Source organism: Phasianus colchicus, unplaced genomic scaffold (genome assembly GCF_987193195.1).
Source record: "Phasianus colchicus unplaced genomic scaffold, bPhaCol1.hap1.1 HAP1_SCAFFOLD_62, whole genome shotgun sequence".
Classification (NCBI taxonomy): Eukaryota; Metazoa; Chordata; class Aves; order Galliformes; family Phasianidae; genus Phasianus; species Phasianus colchicus.
The window spans coordinates 462,570-480,527 of record NW_028325238.1 but is presented as its reverse complement, the minus strand read 5'-3'; the positions used below and the strand labels follow the sequence as shown (position 1 = coordinate 480,527).

General features: G+C 47.2%; 1 pseudogene across 1 annotated transcript; it reads right to left on the bottom strand.

Annotated features, from left to right (window-relative positions):
• Positions 1 to 3,525: 3,525 nt before the first annotated feature.
• LOC149911658 (ranBP2-like and GRIP domain-containing protein 3) lies at positions 3,526 to 17,581 on the bottom strand (annotated as a pseudogene). Its single transcript, XR_016463045.1, has 18 exons — positions 17,387 to 17,581; positions 16,250 to 16,317; positions 12,233 to 12,344; positions 11,315 to 11,467; positions 10,451 to 10,681; positions 9,926 to 10,071; positions 9,445 to 9,637; positions 8,771 to 8,861; positions 7,819 to 8,024; positions 7,126 to 7,304; positions 6,861 to 7,036; positions 6,433 to 6,556; positions 6,020 to 6,178; positions 5,177 to 5,311; positions 4,952 to 5,089; positions 4,564 to 4,743; positions 4,394 to 4,477; positions 3,526 to 4,005 (listed from the first exon to the last, which is right to left on the bottom strand). The product of XR_016463045.1 is annotated as a ranBP2-like and GRIP domain-containing protein 3 (transcript).
• Between the last annotated feature and the right edge of the window lie 377 nt (positions 17,582 to 17,958).

The following is a 17,958-nucleotide window of genomic DNA, read 5'->3' as shown; positions in this document are numbered from 1 at the left end:
GGACACAGATTTATGCCTTATTTGCCCATCTCTGATATTGATAGCACCTGCCAGCCCCCAGAAATTACTATTTTAACACAAGGCCCAGAGGCAAAAACAACAGAATCCTACTAGAAATCATTCCGGTCAATGAGAATAGTTTTCTGCTGTGCCTGTTTCGAAAACCCATGTAATCAGTGACACGTGAAAATACGTGAACAATAGTCACCGCATCTCTGCGGCACTACCTGAAAATATAAATTTGCTGGAAAGCATTAAGGTTTGAGTCTCAGGGTTACCAAGTGCTTTGGTACAAAGCCAGCATTCATCCGCCCTATACCACGGTGAGGCATTAAATTACCAGAAGGAGCAACTCCACCTATTTCACTGATTACACTTTCGTCTTGGCCATACGTAATAGCTCAACTCTCTGCAACCAGCAGAGAAGACTGACCAGGCTTTAGGAAACGACATATTCATTGGCATCAGAGAGAGGCCTTTCTGACACTGACTTTTTTCACACAGCTCAGCTATCTCAAATGCCCACCCCCTGCCCCCTACACCCGGAAAAAAAACAGACAGACCCAAACAAAAAACACTTGCACATTGGACTCCTTGGGCTTGAGAGAGGCTTAACTGGCTTAACTTCTATTGTGCGCTAGTAACATGGAGCGCAAGAAAAGCTTTCCAAAGGGAATGAGCTGGAAACTGGGTATGTGAACAAGTAATCCTCAAAAAAGGAGCGCCTGCCGCAGCTGGCTGGGGAGGGCCTGCGTATACCCCGTGCCCTTGTGGGCTATCTGTCCAGCTGCAGGAGGACCAGAGAAGGGCAGCTGAAAAGATGAAAAGCTGCAGCTGAGCCTGATAGACCCGCACAGCTCTCGGGCCATCTTGCCGATGGCAGCTGTGACGCATCGATTCGTTCTATGCAGGTGAATTAATTTTTTCCATCTGCAAACTTAGGTGGAGAACTGCAGTTTTCGTTAGTCTTTGTGGAAACGCTGTAATGGTCCACACTAATCTCAAAACAGCAACTCTGTGCTGTGACTGCCTGCGTAGACCTGCTGGGGCCTAAATTTTAGGGCATAAAAAAGAATAAAAAGCCAAAAATGAAACCTGGAGTTGAAGAAAGGCCCTTGGGAAAAAATACATTAAAAGTAGGAACAAGACAGAGGCTGAGTGAACATTAATATGGCCCCGCGCTTTCTGCCAATGGGCTTTAATTTCGTTATCATTAAATTTGCCGGGCAGTTGCATTTTGGTCTGTGAACATTTAGAAACAATGCAACAGATGCTGGCAAAAAGAAAAAAAAAAAAAAAAAAAAGAACTTATTTTTTCACAGCTACTTATAAGCACTTAGCAGAGCTTGCCTGGGTTTGGGGTAGTCTCTCTCTTTTTTTCTTCGTCTTTCCCCCCACAACGCCCCCGCTTCCAACTTCGCGCTCTTCTCCCGCCATCACAAGACAGAGAGAACGGGTCGCCAGGGGAGAAAAACGCGGGCCGATCCCGTCAGAAAAGTTCTTTCCGCGGTCTTTGCTGCCACCTCGTGGCCCATGCGCGGAACTGCCGCTGTCTGTCGCCGCGTCCCGCAAGCAGCACAACGCATGCGCGTACAAATGCGGAAGTGGCGTTTTAACCGCTCTGCGCAGCTAATGCGCCGCTCTCTATGGTGATCAGTCCTCCAGCTAATAGCGACCGTGCGCCCGTCCACTTAAAGACAGCAATTGTTTCGACAGACCACGACGGGGACGGGCAAGCAGTCGATTCCCGGGCCGCCGGCCCAGCGATATTCTCCCCCTTCTAATCCAGGATGCCCCTCGTCTATTTCCGCCCTTTTATGCCCAAGCCCACGCGGAAGCGGACCGGTTGGGCTCACAGCTGCCCCTCAGCGCCTCGTGGCATCCAACTTCCTCTCCGCCCCGGTGAACCAGCAAAGTCCCTTTCCACCCCCAGCCCTGCACCGTCCCCCAGCCGTTTAAAAGCCCTCCCAGCGGCAGTGGAACGCGAGCAGCTCGGAGATTCGCGGTCGCGGTACTGGCGTGCAGCAGCACCGACGCGGCAGCAACCCGCGACCAGCGAGCCTCGGCAGAGCAACGCGCACGCGCGAGCCCGGGCACTGCAGTGCGCATGTGCCGGTAGCGGCTCGGCGCTACGCATGCGCCCCTCTCGGCAGAGCACTACGCGTGCCCAAGCCTAGACGCTGCACTGCGCAAGCGCCACCCTCCGCACCGCACTACGCATGTGCCTGTTCCCGAGGCAGGCTCGAGCGTCAGACCGTCGGAGGAAATAGACAAGGAGCACTTCCGACAGCAAGAGAGAAAACCGTTGCTGAGCCAGCAGGAATTGACTGCTCGACTGCATCTCAGGGCTTGGTAGATTTGAAAGCTATTTATGAGTTCTCTGGCGCATGCGTGCTGTTGCCTGGAGGACTAACCCTAACAAAGCTCGGCAGATTCGCTGCGCAGAGCGATGAGAACGTACGTACGCCACTTCCGCGTGCCTGCGCGCATGCGTACTGCTGCCTGCGGCACCGAACATACGCGGCCGCAATTCCACCGATTGGCCACGAGGGGGCACCAGAGACCGCGGAAACAACAGCTCCGACTGGACTGACGCGGAGCCGCGCCGCAGCTTCTGGCGCTCCGTTCCTTCTCTCTCGTGAGGGCAGAGGAAAAACGCAGTTAGGTCGGGGTTGAGGGAGGAGAGAATTACGTCAGTTGGAACAAGACGAAGAAAAACAAGGAAAACTTCTCTATGCCCAGCAAAACTCTGCTAAGTGCTTAAGAATATCGGTAAATAAATAAATAACGTCATCATCAAATTGATTTTGTCATGCTTTTTTTTTTTTTTTGAAGGCAACTGAGGTGATGAAAAAGCTGGTGTCAATTGGACAGGAGGGCGCAGTGAAGCCAAGGATGGCGAGGAATGATTAACAATCCTTAACGTTGCAAAAGAAAACAAACAAAAAAACCACCAGTAAAACAACTTCTGTACCTGGCCATGCAACTCTGAGATCCCGTCTGGGTCTCCCGGCGCTTGTAAATATCCACCGGGTCAATTTTGATATCAAGCGATTTGTTGTCAGTTCTTCCATTCACAGTCAATGCCAGGATCTGCCGCCGCAGGGCGTTCTGACCATGGGCACCACTGCTGAACTGTTTCAATATCAGTGGGATTCCCAGGCACGGTTTCAAGGATTTGGTCTACTTTTGACCCAAAGGGAGAATTGATATGAAATGCGAGGTATGCATAAGTCATCATGAGGCGTGTTTCTCAGCATCACCTTTGGGAAACAAAGGATTTTTCATAAAAGTCTCAATACAGCAGTAAAATAGAACACTGTATAAAAACAATGAGAACGCTTTGTGAGCAGGCAAGGAGCTTTACGACCTCTGCCTGGGAAATCCAGAGCCACTTGCCCACAGACTCCTCTTTGGCAGCTGTTCTAGATTCAGCTGAACATTCTGTTCCAGAGCACAACTCAAAACTACAGAGGAAACAAAGGGAGTTCTACATAGGCAGAATAAAAAGAATGCTATGTTTCTTCAGTATTGAAAAACCAACAACAGAAGCCATTCCCCAAATTCCACTGCGGGAAACATAGCGGCAGAGAAGAAAGCATCCATATTTCCCCAAACCAGTGCTCGAAGGAAAAAAGGAAAACAAACAAACAAACAAGTTTCATATGTTACCTGCTTGAAGGCGTATACCACTCTCACTCTTTAAAAGCATTAAAGAAAAAAAAGTAAAATGCATAGAGTAATCTCTTCCAACAACACGTGCATTTGGTCTGGGCAGCAAAGGGCGCAGCTCTGTATCACAAAGAACCGAAGGCATAAGCACCAGGCTCCTAAGTTCCAGCCAAACCAACCAAACGTGCCTATAGACAGGCAGAATCCTTAAGTAGGACAGCCAGTAAAAACGTCAAACAAAGCACCTGATTCTCAGCCTTCTTGTTCCTTTTTGAAAATCCAGAGGTCTCTGTGTTAGCTCCACCTCTAGCCTGTAAAGCCCGAGCTCGCCGTCTGGGGGAAGTCCAAGAAAAGGCTGGGTTATTACAGCGAGTCCCCAGTAGGATTGACATTTTTTCTAGCCTCAGGTCTCAGTTCTTTTACACGTGCGAGGTAATCATTCCTCCTCTTTGACAAAGATGACAGTAGCTAAGCTGAATAAAGCACAACTTTCTGCACGCACAATCCTCAGGATTACTTCCCATATCTGAGTACCAAATCAGAGTTTGTAGGCAACAAAGTTTTACTCTTGAACTCACTTTAAGCAGATGTTTATAGCAGTTATCTTCACTGAGTTAAGAGGTAGCCTGGTAAGGGAAGTTCAATGCTTGGGTCACAAAGTACTTACCAGAACAAAAAGATCAACCATTCTGCATCGAATATAGTGACTAAAGTTGCTTACCGTTAAAGCTTGCACGTGCTGACACAGATTTTGAAGTACGGACTTGTGATCTTCTGCCCACTGAGAGAGAGTCTTAGGAGAAAACTGGAAAGAAAAGAAAAAAACTAATTGAACTTGGATTTTTTTATACAAACGTAACACTTCCCTAGAAGAGTAACCGGCTAATGTACCTGGTAGGTATTTGTTGGCGAGAAAGAGAACTTCTTAGGTGATGGAACTGAATATTTTACTTCCACGTGTGCAGCTGGTGAGATATTTCCGGAGGCAAGACTTCCCTCTTCACCATTCTCTCCAAGCTCCTGGATCACTGCATTCAGCATTTCCGTTACAGCTTTAACAGATACCGGCAGCTAGAAATGTATTTGAAATGCAAGTCATGATCGCAATTCTTCCTCAGAGCAAGAAGCTGTGCTCTGATCTACGGCTGAACAGTTTGCAAGGCTTTCTGCACAGAAATTCTGGGTGTTTTTTGTTGTTTTTGTTCCCCCAGGAAAGCCCTATATCTGTTAACATTAACGTAAGACGACAACTCACACAAGCATTAATTCTTTTACTTACTTTGTCAGCTACTGACGGGTCAGAGGAGCTTTCGTCAATGATCTTCATCAGGTAATGCTTTCTTTTAACAAGATAGGCTTTGCGTTCTTCTGGTAACGTATCATCACTCTCAACCTCTTCTGCCTTTCTTTGGTAAAGCTAAGTAACAGAATATGGATTAGGAATAATCAGTCAGAATGTAAATAATAGAAAAGCATTCTGAGGTAATGCAATTTACAAACTTACAATGGCAAGATTCCAGTACGAAACCACTTTCTTAATAGCTTCAAACGCTAGTAAAGCATCAATTTTGCCTTCAGCTGCATCCAGCATTGCAAAAACTACACGTGCCTCTTCTTCATAGGCTGCAACCTGGAAGACCTACAACCAAAGCAAAAGACATATCACACATGACACAGTGTGGACAGTTGGAACAGTCAGTGACTGTAAGCATCTAGTAAGTAGTTGTATAATCAATGAAAATTATATAAAGGAATATTATATAATCAAATAATATTAAGATGTTACAACAATGAAATAAGCAAGAGAGTTAGGCACAGCAAGACAAAGAGAATAAATAGGATGCTTACCCATATCGTGGGCTCGCTCAGGAAACTCCAGTGGAGTGGATCTTCCGAAGAGAGAGAGAGAGATCCTTCCCCACTGGTAGTCAGCTCTTAAATGGGTCTAGGAGAGGTGGAGCCAGGCTCCACCCCTTCCTGCAGCACAGGTGAATTGCTTTCACCTATGCTCCCAGGGCTGCCTCAATGCTCACCTCAGGTGATTAATCAGAGGTTCAGGCCTTGACTCAGCAATTCCCATGCAGTAGTCAAATAGGAGGAGGTACTAAGGCAGTTCAGAATCTTCCAATCAGAGTGTTTTAAAACTCAGAAGTTCAACAGAAAGATACTACCAAATCTCAGTAGTAGCAGTACAGTGACAAAAAAAACAAAAAAAACAAAACCAACCACAACCCATCAACACACAAAGCCAACTGAAACAAAAAACAAACCAACCAGCTAACAATTCATATGTAAGCCTGTGACATACAACCCCTCTTACTCTCATCTTTGAATAATCCATCAGTACCTGGATGTCCACACTATGGAAATGTCTGAAGAGAGGATACGCAGGTTCGGGAATACTTCTGTGCTTTTTGATAGTTCTCAAGCTAAGCAAAGTTGTCTTCCAGTAGTAGACGCTTCTTCCAATATATTCTTTCTGGTCGTGGGAGTTAAGGCTAACGCCCTGTTGAAGAAAGAGAAATTCAAACTATCGCAGAATATTTAAATAGAGTGTTATTCATACTTATTCTTCTCTGATGCAGTTGAGAGTAGTGAGGTAAGAGTATTTGACTAGAGCAACTGCCTTGCATGACATCCCATCAAAATTAGTAGCAGCAGTTCTCAATACTACATTCTCATCTGATTTTATTTAGTCTATTAAGTTTGCAAAATTAGAGAAAAACAGATGATACTTATTTACAGATAATCTTAACGTACTGTTTTTTGCAGACTTCTTGCCCAATGTATAATTAAGGCAGGCTGAAGGCCGTGTTTCTCCAGGGCTCGCACAGTACTTAATCCGTGCTGTACAAGAAGCTTCAGTTTGGTTGCTGAGTCTGGTCTGAATATCAAAAGAAATATTCCTCAATTAGTATTCCCTCTTTTTCATCTGTTCACACGTCATTTGTTTGATGAACATAACAAGCAGCTTCAGTCCTAAGCTAGCTCTTCTTTACAAATGCACTGTCAGAAATGTAAAGCCCATTTTTATAAAGTTCTTCAGCATCTCACACGCCTACAGCAAAAAACATTTAACATTTAAAGGATGTCAAACAAAAGGAACTAGTTTTACGCAACCTATGGGAATCAATTCAGAAGCCATCTAGAAGGTTGGTTCCAATATTTCCAAACTGAAGCAGCCTTACGTTGTTTTTTTCTGCATAAGAGCACAAACAGCATCCCACCAGGATCTTTGCTTCTCAGTACAGAACTGTTTGCACAGCAGCAACGGTAAGAACAGAGGTTGATGTGTGCCACGCTGAGTATTAAACTTCTCTTGCAGTTCTAAGTTGCTAGTGAACACCATCCCGAGTAAAAAAACCTGTTTTGGTGAAAACAAACAAACAGAAGGTATTAGGTAGCAAAAAACAGGCATTTAAATGCATTTAAGAACTTAGGAAGCTTGCTTACTTCAAGGTCCAACAGGCAAATGGACTCAGGAGCATCTGTTTCCAGTCTCGATGTCTCTTGGGGCAAGTGGAAAAGTTGTTGTAATGATCTGCGCAGTGGGAATAACACTGACATGGAATTCCACTGCAAGCCAAGCCATGCAAGGTGCTGGAGACTACCACTGTGCATCCGAACAGCACCTATGCAAAAACAAGGGTTGCAAGAAGCTAGGATCTGCGTCCTCGTTAGGAAAGGTATCATTCTATTCCTGTTACACTCAAATTCAAAGCCAGACTTCATCATCAAGTTAAGCCTAAAAAATGGGAAGATATCATTAGTTCACAATTCATCCTGGAATTATTTCATTTTTATGCCTGTCACCTGTGTTCATAGATTACACATAAATAATGTGGGCCTTCCTATCAGCACTCATCAGCATACAAGCACTTTCCAGCTTCAATTGGAAATGAGTCAGAACAGACTTGAAGACAACAGTGTGGAAGCAAGAAGTATGTGAGAAATTCTTCAGAACCTGGCATGATGATACTGCCCCTCAGCTACAGCTGAAAGTGAAACTTCTTGCAAAGCACCCTCTGAGTAGGGCAACCACGAGCAGCTATTACAGACACTTGTCTTTTGTGGCAAATGAAGCACTTGTAGAAGAACCTCTAATACAGAGTCATGCTTACGTTGAGTTTAAGTAGCATCTCTTACCAATATCGCATTTACTCAGTTCTCCCTGCTCTGGTGCTTGGGGACTGACATCTCCCATATCATCTGTGCCGAGAAAAGACCTCTCTTTAGAAGCTCCACTCCCAAACAGGCCTTCAAACAATGTAAATAAACCACTTCTGTTTGCAAGCTTCCACAATCTCTCAAGAAGTCTTCCTTGCCGTGGCTTAAGTTCAGCAACATATGACCTAGAAAAACGTAATGTCACATAAGAACACTCAACTTAAACAAGGACAACAATATTTGATGCAGTGGGTTGTTCCTGCTGCTTTAGGCTGGGAATCCAGACTTCCCCTTAAGATATTTACAAATTTCTAACTTACACTCTCCCTATAATTAAGTCACCCTTTTAGCATATGGGCTGACAGCAGTCCCAAGGCATTTTCAAATCCAGTTCTCCAGAATTACTGTGTATTTTTATTACAATGACACTGCAATTGTCTTCAAAATAAGTAGCTGTCAGTCTCATCTATTCAGGAACAATTCAGCCTGATGCCCGGTGTTTTCTTCGTTTTCACCTAGAGCCCACAGGATAATGAAGACTGAAAACAACTACCTCGGCTTCACCAAAAGAAAAAAAATGCACCAAACCTGTTGGAACAAAGAAGGGAACAAAAGCGACAGGAAAGGAGCAATATTTTCTTTTATACTTGGGACTAGCAATGCTTACAAATAGTATATTAGTAGGCAGAAACCAGCAGACTCGGAGACACTGATAGTTAAATTCTATCTTAATGTCCTGGAAATAAAAAGAAAAAGCCCGTTACGTGTCAGGATCAAACCGCTCTTTTGTATTTCATACGTAGCCAAAATACAGAACGTTTGATAGCATGTTCCAAGACGCCAAGTGTGCTCTTTAACAAGCCATTAACTCTGACATTAACTGCTCATAAAATGGAACTACGGAACATTTATAATTCTTAGTTTTTATTACCAGACTGGCTTTTTCGGTCACAGGCCAACATTTCCAGCGCATCTTGCCCAGCATGATCTCCTCTTATTAGTTTTGACTTTGGTTTAGGAATCTGGCAAAGAAAAGAATTGCTACAGCTTCTTCTCAACAAAAAACAACTCACCCTCATTTAGTCTTAAAAGTTAGGAAACAAGCTTGTTTCTTTCCTGAAAAGGACACAAGGTGAGTAACTGAACAATTGCAAATAGCTGTAAGAGCGCACAAGAGAAAGCGATGTTTTGAACGCAAGCACTTGTGCAAAAGGGAAAGCTGATTTTATTCCATAAAGCAAAGAATTAAGCTTGATCAAGCTCTGCTGCTTATGCAATTAGTATATGAGAGCTACTCAGGTCATTCCCCTCCCCCCCATACTACTAACCTTAATACTAGTTATTTTAGCTGCATTACAGAGAAGGGAATAGCCTATAGGAAACACACTCATTAGCCCTTAGTCACTTTACTTCTGACAAGTGAAACAGATGAGATTTTCTTCACAATACTTGAAATCTTTTAAACAAGTATGGAAGGGTAAGATTTGGCCAGGAGACAGCCTCAAAAACAGTAGTTAGTTTTTGGAATGCAGGCGTTCAGTGCACGTACAGTGAGAGCATCCAAGAACTGCAACAATTACAGGCACAAACTGAACAGTGACTTACATGGAAACTTTTCAGATAACACAATGCTGCGAGTTCACATGCATCTCTCCATTGTGCCTCGTTGTTCTGGGCCGTTTTCAGCAGGAAAGTTCCAGCGTGCATGTAGAAGTGTCCTTTCATTTCAAGGAAGGTACGAGACAGCTCATCAGGTCCATTCGCACACGGCTTCACAGAGTGAAGCACACGATCAAAACTGGAACATAGAAAAGATTCATTTTCAACCAAGTCCTGGTCTCCCAGGATTTATACTAGACCCCTATCACTGAGTCTTCTCTGAGGCCTTTAGCTCAGACACAGCTTGCGGATCAAGCCTAGCAACGTTTGCCCTTTGCAGTTAGTACAGAGGAACTCCTCTTCCATCCATAAAACAGCTACTCACTGAAAATGATGCCTGCTAGAAGTTCGGTGACCCAGAAAAAATATTCAATTTTTTTCTTTTTTTTTTTCTTTTTTTAAATAAGCAGAACAGTTAAAAGAGTACCTTTCAAGGGCCCCTCTGCTTTCTCAAACATCTCTAGAAGCAAGCATCATTTTAACCAAGCTAGAATAGGCCAGCAGATGATCCTTCTTGACAGCTCTCCAATTATTTTTATCAGCCTCCAAGTCCCGTACTGATTGAAGGTATTCCTAAAGAATCAAGTTCATCACAGAATGAGGAACCGCCATCCTTCTATGAAGGCAAGAGTTTCTCCAGAACATCTTGCTACATAATCCAGTTTCCCAGGTGAGATGTTAACGTATTCTTCAGCAGCAATGTTCCAGGAACTATATGCCTCAGCAATTCCCTCCCTGATGGAACTGCTATATCTAACTTAGTACCTCAGCTAGAAACTAAACAACTCTTTAAGGCTTAAGAAAATCCTAAATAAATCATTGTTTCCACAGACATTACATTTAAAGGAGTTAAGCCACTTGAGAATTAGCTGCCATTGTAACGATACTAAGAGAATAACACCGGTTTCAAGGACATGGGAGATTATGACAGGATCAAAACATGATTAAATACCTCAAATGTCTTTACGACGCACAAACACCACTCCAAGCTGGAGTCTACAGGTATTTTCTTCTCCGCCTCCTGACAATGAAGCACAGCATCTCTTAATCTATTATTTGAACGGTAGAGAGCAACCAGTCTGATGTTAAGGTAGGGATCGTCTGGTCTCGCATAGAGCTCGGTTTGAGTCATATCAAAGAGCTGATTCCAGCCATCTTCGCCTTTACGTTCCAGTAACTGCTCCTATCACATACGAAGGCAACACGTTAAAATTTCATTCTCTACGAGAGCCTCTTCAGCAACTACGTTACCTGACTGTTTTCTCATTGCCATTACAGGCTACATTACTCAAACTGCTCTGGAAAGCTGGTAGGTGCTACAGAGAGTTTGACAAACATTTTAGAAGTGAGGGGAAAAAAAAAAAACAAAAACCCAAAGCTTTAGAGTTTGCATCTTGTAGATGCTAAGTTAGATGCTAAGTTAAGACTGTCAAACCACCTGGTTCAAAGATGCCACACGTCAATACAGAACAGCTTGTCTAAAAAAATAAAATAACATAACCACACAAAAAATCCCAAAGCACAAGCCTCTCAAGACTTCAATTTCATTGCAGTTGCGCTCCAGAAAACTAACGCCTGTACAAAAGTGAGATTGTATGACTGAAAGCATTTACACAGTATTAGGGAATAACAGCATCTCCTACACTTGACAGTTTTCAACTCAAATTAAAAAAAACTAGAAAGCAGTGTAGTCATGTAATAGAGACAATACTTAACCTATCTAATCTTGACCTCTTGGGTAATATGGTTTTCCCATCACTTGACACAACAAAAGTTTCTTCTAGGCACAGAACAGAGATCAGAAGCTGGAATTTACCTTCAATCTGTAAGTAGCAGGATTCCCAGGGAAGAGCCTGGCAGCTTTCTCAACCCAGTACTCTGCTCTTCCATCAGCGATGTCGTTACTGCATAGTAACTCTGCAATCTTCAGTACAAGATCTTTCTGCATTGGATTCAGCTCCACAGAACGCTGGTTTTCCCCATGCATACACATAAGAAAAAAGGTTACTAGTAACTTGATCTTGCAGTCCACGTAGAACAAGAAAGAAAACATGTCAAACATGTCCCCCATTAAACAGACCCAGCAAGTCAAATTAGAACTATCAATAAATACTTTCTCACTACTTTAAGAAAAGCCTCCCTTTCAAGAAGGCCACCATTGGTTTGTAACACCCAGACAACTGCTGGAATTCAGAACACCGTAAGAGAAACAATGTCAAAACCAGCTCCTCTACCACCCGCTGCTGCTCTACTCAGACAGCCAGACCAGGGGTATCTCTAGCCTAACCTAATACGGAGGCTTTCGGAAAACAGAATTAAGTCACAAAGACTGATGGCACTCAGTCACTGTGCTGGCAACAAGACTTTTGTGTGTATCCTCTCCCTCCCCGGTGCCCGAATAATGAAACACAGACTGTGAAGTTCACATTTATATGCTTACCTAATCGGAACTGTATTTGCCCCATTCCCTCTACCTCTGAGGAAACAAACAAACAAAAAGCCCACCGCTAACAAGAAAACAAACAATGCAACTGAAAAACACTCTCAGTCCAGTCTTTCAGTAGCAGGTGGATTACTGCTGTCACCATAATCCCTACTGCAGAATTCTACAGGGCTCAGATATTCTTAGTCCAAAGGGCAGCGGGAAGAAGACTATCAGAGCAGGAAGCACAAAGATCAAGTCCATTTACAAAGGAATAAAGCAGGACATCAGGGAGGTGAGTGAGGTGCTTACCTTGTAACACCCAAAAGCTTTTTCCGTGTTATCCTGAGCCTCGTAGATCTGTCCCAGAAACCTGTGCGCTTTGGGATCTCTCTCTCAGACACTGAGATAAATAGATGTATATCTACAGAGTAAATAAAGAAAGAAAGAAAAACCAGAAGGATCAGTATTCCTCAGTATTACAAGTCCCCCCACACCTTGCAGCTAACGTGGGACTTTAATCTGTCACACAGGACAGTTAGCTGTATTTAGTTCAAGGGGCTTGATCTAGATCTTCAAGTGAGGCACAACATTATTGCTACACGTACAGATGTTGCATATTTGCCTGCAAGCACTGGCCTTCATTAAATAAAGCAGTAGCTCACAGGAACTGTAAGAAGAACGTAACACAGAATCACAGAATCATAGGGGTTGGAAGGGACCTCCAGAGATCATCGAGTCCAACCCCCCTGCCAAAGCAGGATCCCTACACCAGGTCGCACAGGTAGGCGTCCAGGCGGGTCTTGAATATCTCCAGAGGAGGAGACTCCACAACCTCCCTGGGCAGCCTGTTCCAGTGCTCCGTCACCTCACCTAAAGAAGTTCTTGCGCACATTGGTGCGGAACTTCCTATGCTCCAGCTTCTGGCCATTTCCCCTTGTCCTGTCTCCGCACACTGCTGAAAACAGTCTGGCCTCGCCACTTTGCCCCCCACACCTCAGATATTTATAGACCTGGATCAGGTCCCCTCTCAGTCTTCTCTTCTCAAGGCTAAACAGACCCAGATCACTCAGCCTTTCTTCATAGGGGAGATGCTCCAGGCCCTTCACCATCTTTGTGGCTCTCCGCTGGACTCTTTCCAAGAGATCCCTGTCTTTTTTGTACTGAGGAGCCCAGAACTGGACACAGTACTCCAGATGAGGCCTTACCAGGGCAGAGTAGAGGGGGAGGATCACCTCCCTCGACCTGCTGGCCATGCTCTTTTTAATGCACCCCAGAATGCCATTGGCCTTTTTGGCCACAAGTGCACACTGCTGGCTCATGGCCAACCTGTCGTCCACCAGGACACCCAGGTCCCTCTCTGCAGAGCTCCTCTCCAGCAGCTCATCCCCCATCCTGTACCGGTGCATGCAATTATTCCTCCCTAGGTGCAAGACTCTACACTTGCTTTTGTTAAACCTCATCTGGTTTCTTACTGCCCAGCTCTCCAGCCTGTCCAGGTCTCGCTGAATGGCAGCACAGCCTTCGGGCATGTCAGCCAATCCTCCCAACTTCGTATCATCAGCAAACTTGCTGAGGGTGTCCACTATCCCCTCATCAAGGTCATTGATGAAGATGTTGAACAGGACCGGACCCAGCACCGACCCCTGGGGAACACCGCTGGTTACAGGTCTCCAACCAGACTCTGCACCGCCAACGACAACCCTCTGTGCTCTGCCAGTCAGCCAGTTCTCAACCCACCTCACTGTCCACTCATCTATCCACACTTCCTCAGCTTCGTTATAAGGATGTCGTGGGAGACAGTGTCAAATGCCTTGCTGAAATCAAGGTAGACTACATCCACTGCTCTCCCCCCATCCACCCAGCCAGAGACAACATCATAGAAGGCTACCAGGTTGGTCAAGCACGACCTCCCCCTGGTGAACCCGTGCTGACTACTCCTAATAACCTCCTTTTCTTCCAGTTGTCTGGAGATGGCATCCAGCACAATCTGTTCCATCACCTTTCCAGGGACAGAGGTGAGGCTGACTGGCCTGTAATTGCCTGGATCTTCCTTCTTGCCCTTTTTGAAGACCGGAGTGACATTGGCTATCCTCCAGTCTTCAGGCACCTCCCCCATTCTCCAAGACCTCTCAAAGATGATAGAGAGTGGTTCAGCAATCACCTCTGCCAGCTCCCTCAGCACCCGTGGATGTACCCCATCGGGTCCCATGGATTTATGAACATTGGTGTTGCCTAGGCGCTCTCGGACCGCCTCTTCCCTGACTAAAGGGAAGTCTTCCATTACCCAGACCTTCTCACTAACCACCAGGGCCTGGGATTCCCGAGGGGGAGCTTTTTCACTGAAGACAGAAGCAAAGAAGGCGTTCAGTATCTCCGCCTTCTCAGCATCCCCCGTTACCAGAACACCCCCCTCACTTAGTAGGGGACCTACATTCTCCCTAGACTTCCTTTTACTGTTAACATACTTAAAAAAGCCTTTTTTATTATCCTTTACCACCTTTGCTAGATTCAATTCCAGGTGGGCTTTAGCCTTCCTCGTCGCATCCCTGCAGGCCCTGACAACATTTCTATATTCTTCCCGAGTGGTCAGACCCTTTTTCCACATTTCATGGACCTTCTTTTTCCCTTTGAGTTTGCGCATGAGCTCCTTGCTCATCCACACAGGTCTCCTGCCACCCTTTCCTGATTTCTTGCTCACAGGGACGCACCGATCCTGGGCTTGGAAGAAGAGCTGTTTAAATGCCAACCAGCTCTCACAGGCCCCCTTACCTTCTAACACCCTAGCCCACGGGATAGTTCCAAGTAGGTCCCGGAAGAGATCAAAGTTGGCTCTCCTAAAGTCCAGGGTAGCAATCCTACTTTTTGCTTTGCTCCTTCCACTCAAGATCTTGAACTCCACCATCTCGTGGTCACTACAACCCAAGCTACCCCCAACTTTTACTTCCTTAACAAACCCGTCCTTATTTGTGAGAATAAGGTCCAGTAACACCCCTCCCCTCGTCGGTTCCTCCACCATCTGCATCAGAAAGTTGTCTTCGACACATTGCAGGAACCGTCTGGACCGCGCATGCCTGGCCATGTTGCTTTTCCAGCAAATATCCGGATAATTGAAGTCCCCCATAAGCACTAGCGCCTGGGATTGCGACGCTACTTTCAGTTGCTTGTGGAAGGCCTCGTCAACCTCCTCCTCCTGATCAGGGGGCCTGTAGTACACACCCACAACGGTGTCACCCATACCAGCCTGCCCCTTGATTCTCACCCACAAGCTCTCTACTGCTACTTCACCCTCCCCCAGGTGGAGTTCAATACATTCTAGCTGCTCTCTCACATAAAGAGCAACTCCACCACCCCCGCCTCGCCAGCCGATCTTTCCTAAAAAGCACATAGCCCTCCATGACAACATTCCAGTCATGCGAGCTGTCCCACCACATCTCCGTGATGGCAATGAGATCATGGCCTTGCGACCGCACACAGATCTCCAACTCTTCCTGTTTACTTCCCATGCTGCGTGCATTAGTGTATAGACACTTTAGGGAAGCAGCACCCCCCTGCCTCTCTCCATCCCTTTGAACTCCACCCTTTTCACCCATCGAACTCCGTTTTGAGCCACGAACTACCCGCTCAACCCCAGTGGCCCTCATTCTGTCCCCTTCCCCCTTCATACCTAGTTTAAACACCTTTCAATGAGCCCTGCCAGTTCCTGGGCTAGGATCCTCTTACCCCTTGGAGACAGGCTACTTCCATCTGCAGCCATCATGCCAGGCGCAGAGTAAATTGCCCCGTGGTCAAAAAAACCGAAGTTCCTGTGCTTGCACCAACTTCTTAGCCATTTATTTATGAGGCGGGTTTTTTGGATGCTGTCGGTATCCTTCCCTGCCACTGAAGGTAGGGAAGAAAAAACCACCTGTTCCTTCAACTACCCACCCCAGTCCCCTGAAGTCTTCCTTGATAGACCTCAGGCTTCTCTCAGCGACTTCATCGCTGCCAGCCTGAACTATCAATAACGGGTAATAATCAGAAGGGCCAATCAGACCAGGAAGTTTCCTAGCAATGTCCCTGACCCTTGCCCCAGGGAGGCAGCACACCTCCCTACAGGTAGGGTCAAACACGATGGCATAAAAGACATTTCTACCGGATGGGTTTTTACAGCACCATGCAACTACCCATGCTTTAAGTTGCCGTTTTAGGAAGATTTAAATGGCACCACATTTCCCATTTGCTGCTACCTTAAAACAGCATGACAACGGTCTTCATTTCTCCACTCTACTTCATTTAGCTTTCCCATCACACTTTAAAGAACAGAACAACATACGTAACGTTTATTACCTCTTAGCAAGTTCATATTCTTTTATCTCAAAGTACAGCTTAGCAAAAAAGAATCCTTTTAACGATCTCTGAAGAAAAAAAACCAAAAGGTACATTTTAAATATACAGTATTTTTGAAGTAATTGAGTAGGGAGACCCTTCTTTCCAGGGGTGCATAATACTTCCAAAAGTGTCTTCACAGTTATCAGCTCCAGTTCACTCCTTGTACTCTGGGCCTTGTTTTTGAAAGACACAGGAGTAAGAAAATAACATTTCTTCCCAGTAACTGGCAAAGGCTACCAAAGCGAAACTGAGGTTAGTAGCAAAGCAAGTCCTCACACTTGTTACTTTTCACAAGCACACTTCCGACTAAAGCGAGGAGAATGGGGTCAGCTACATACAAGCTGTTTCTCTTGCAACCTATCTACGTTGCAGAAGAAAACAAATGCCACAAATCAAGCTCCTCCTGTCCATGCTTCTGTCACCTTCCTCTCTCGCCTGCCCCGCCTCCTCGTAAACGGGGCTGGAAAGGAACTTCAAAAGAAACGCCGGCAGCCTCGCACAACCCTCCTCTCCAAAATCAACGCAACAGGAAGACCAGCAGCTACTTCCATCACCGACCGCGCTCCACAGCCAGTCGTTCCAGAGAGCAGGGGATCACCCGGCTGCCCAGCCACCAACGCAGGCAGCAGAGCTATTTCCCCCCGCCTCTCCCTCTCTTCCTGCCGGCGTTTCACAACGCCGTCGCACCCACGGCAACAGCAGCCGCACAGCGGCCAAACGAGCCCAAAGCCGAACGGCACGCGTTCCCTATTCCGGCTCCTCGAGAGAGGGAAGGCCGGAAGCCCGGGGACCGTGCCCACGGAACGGGAGGGAGCCGAACTCCGCCCCGCCGCCGGGCTCCTTCCGAAGCCGCCGAGGGCTCAGCGGCTTTCCGAGGCGCGCAGCTGCGGCGAACCGCGTTTCCGAGGAGGCGACTCCGCGCCCGCCCGCCGGCAGCCTCCCTCGGCTTCGACTCCCCGCCGGAGGAGCCCGCCCTCGGGCCCGGCACCCGCGGGAGGGGCGGAGGGACGGGGCGGGCGGGGAGCGGCCCCCACCGCGGCCCGGGGAAGGCCGAGGGAGCGCCGCCGGCGGCGCCGGCCGGGCCGCAGCACTCACCGCTCTGGGAGAGGAGGCGGCGGCCTGCACGGAGGCGACGTACCGCTCCACCTCGGGCCTCGTGCGCCGTGCCATGGCCGGGAGAGGGAGCGAGGGAGAGGGAGCGAGCGAGAGGGAACGGCGGAAGGCCGGCGCTCGCGCGCCGCTAAGGGAGCTCCCCGCCGCACGCGGCGGAACGCCCTCCCTGCCGACCGCGGCGACGCGCGACGTCACAGCGCGGGGCGGGGCGGCGCGGCGCATGCGCGGCGCCGAGCGGCCGGTTCGCGCTTCGCGCGGCGGCGCTTTGAGCCGCGGGACGTCGGGCCGCTCGGCGCGGGCTGCCGGGCGCCGCCGGTCCCGTCCTCGGCCGGCCTGCCCTCGCGCGTCTTACGGAGCTCGGCGCGGTGAGGCGTACCGAGCCGCTCTCCTCACCCGTAGCGACGCGCCGCGGAGAGCGGAAGCGTCGCTTCTGCGTCGGGTATTGGAAAGGGCGGTTGATCTGAAGAAGCGCGCTGTGGCGCATCCTTAGAAACAGCTGATGTGAAAAGTAGAAGTTCCGTGCGCACATTAGTAACGTGTTTTAGAAACGCAGT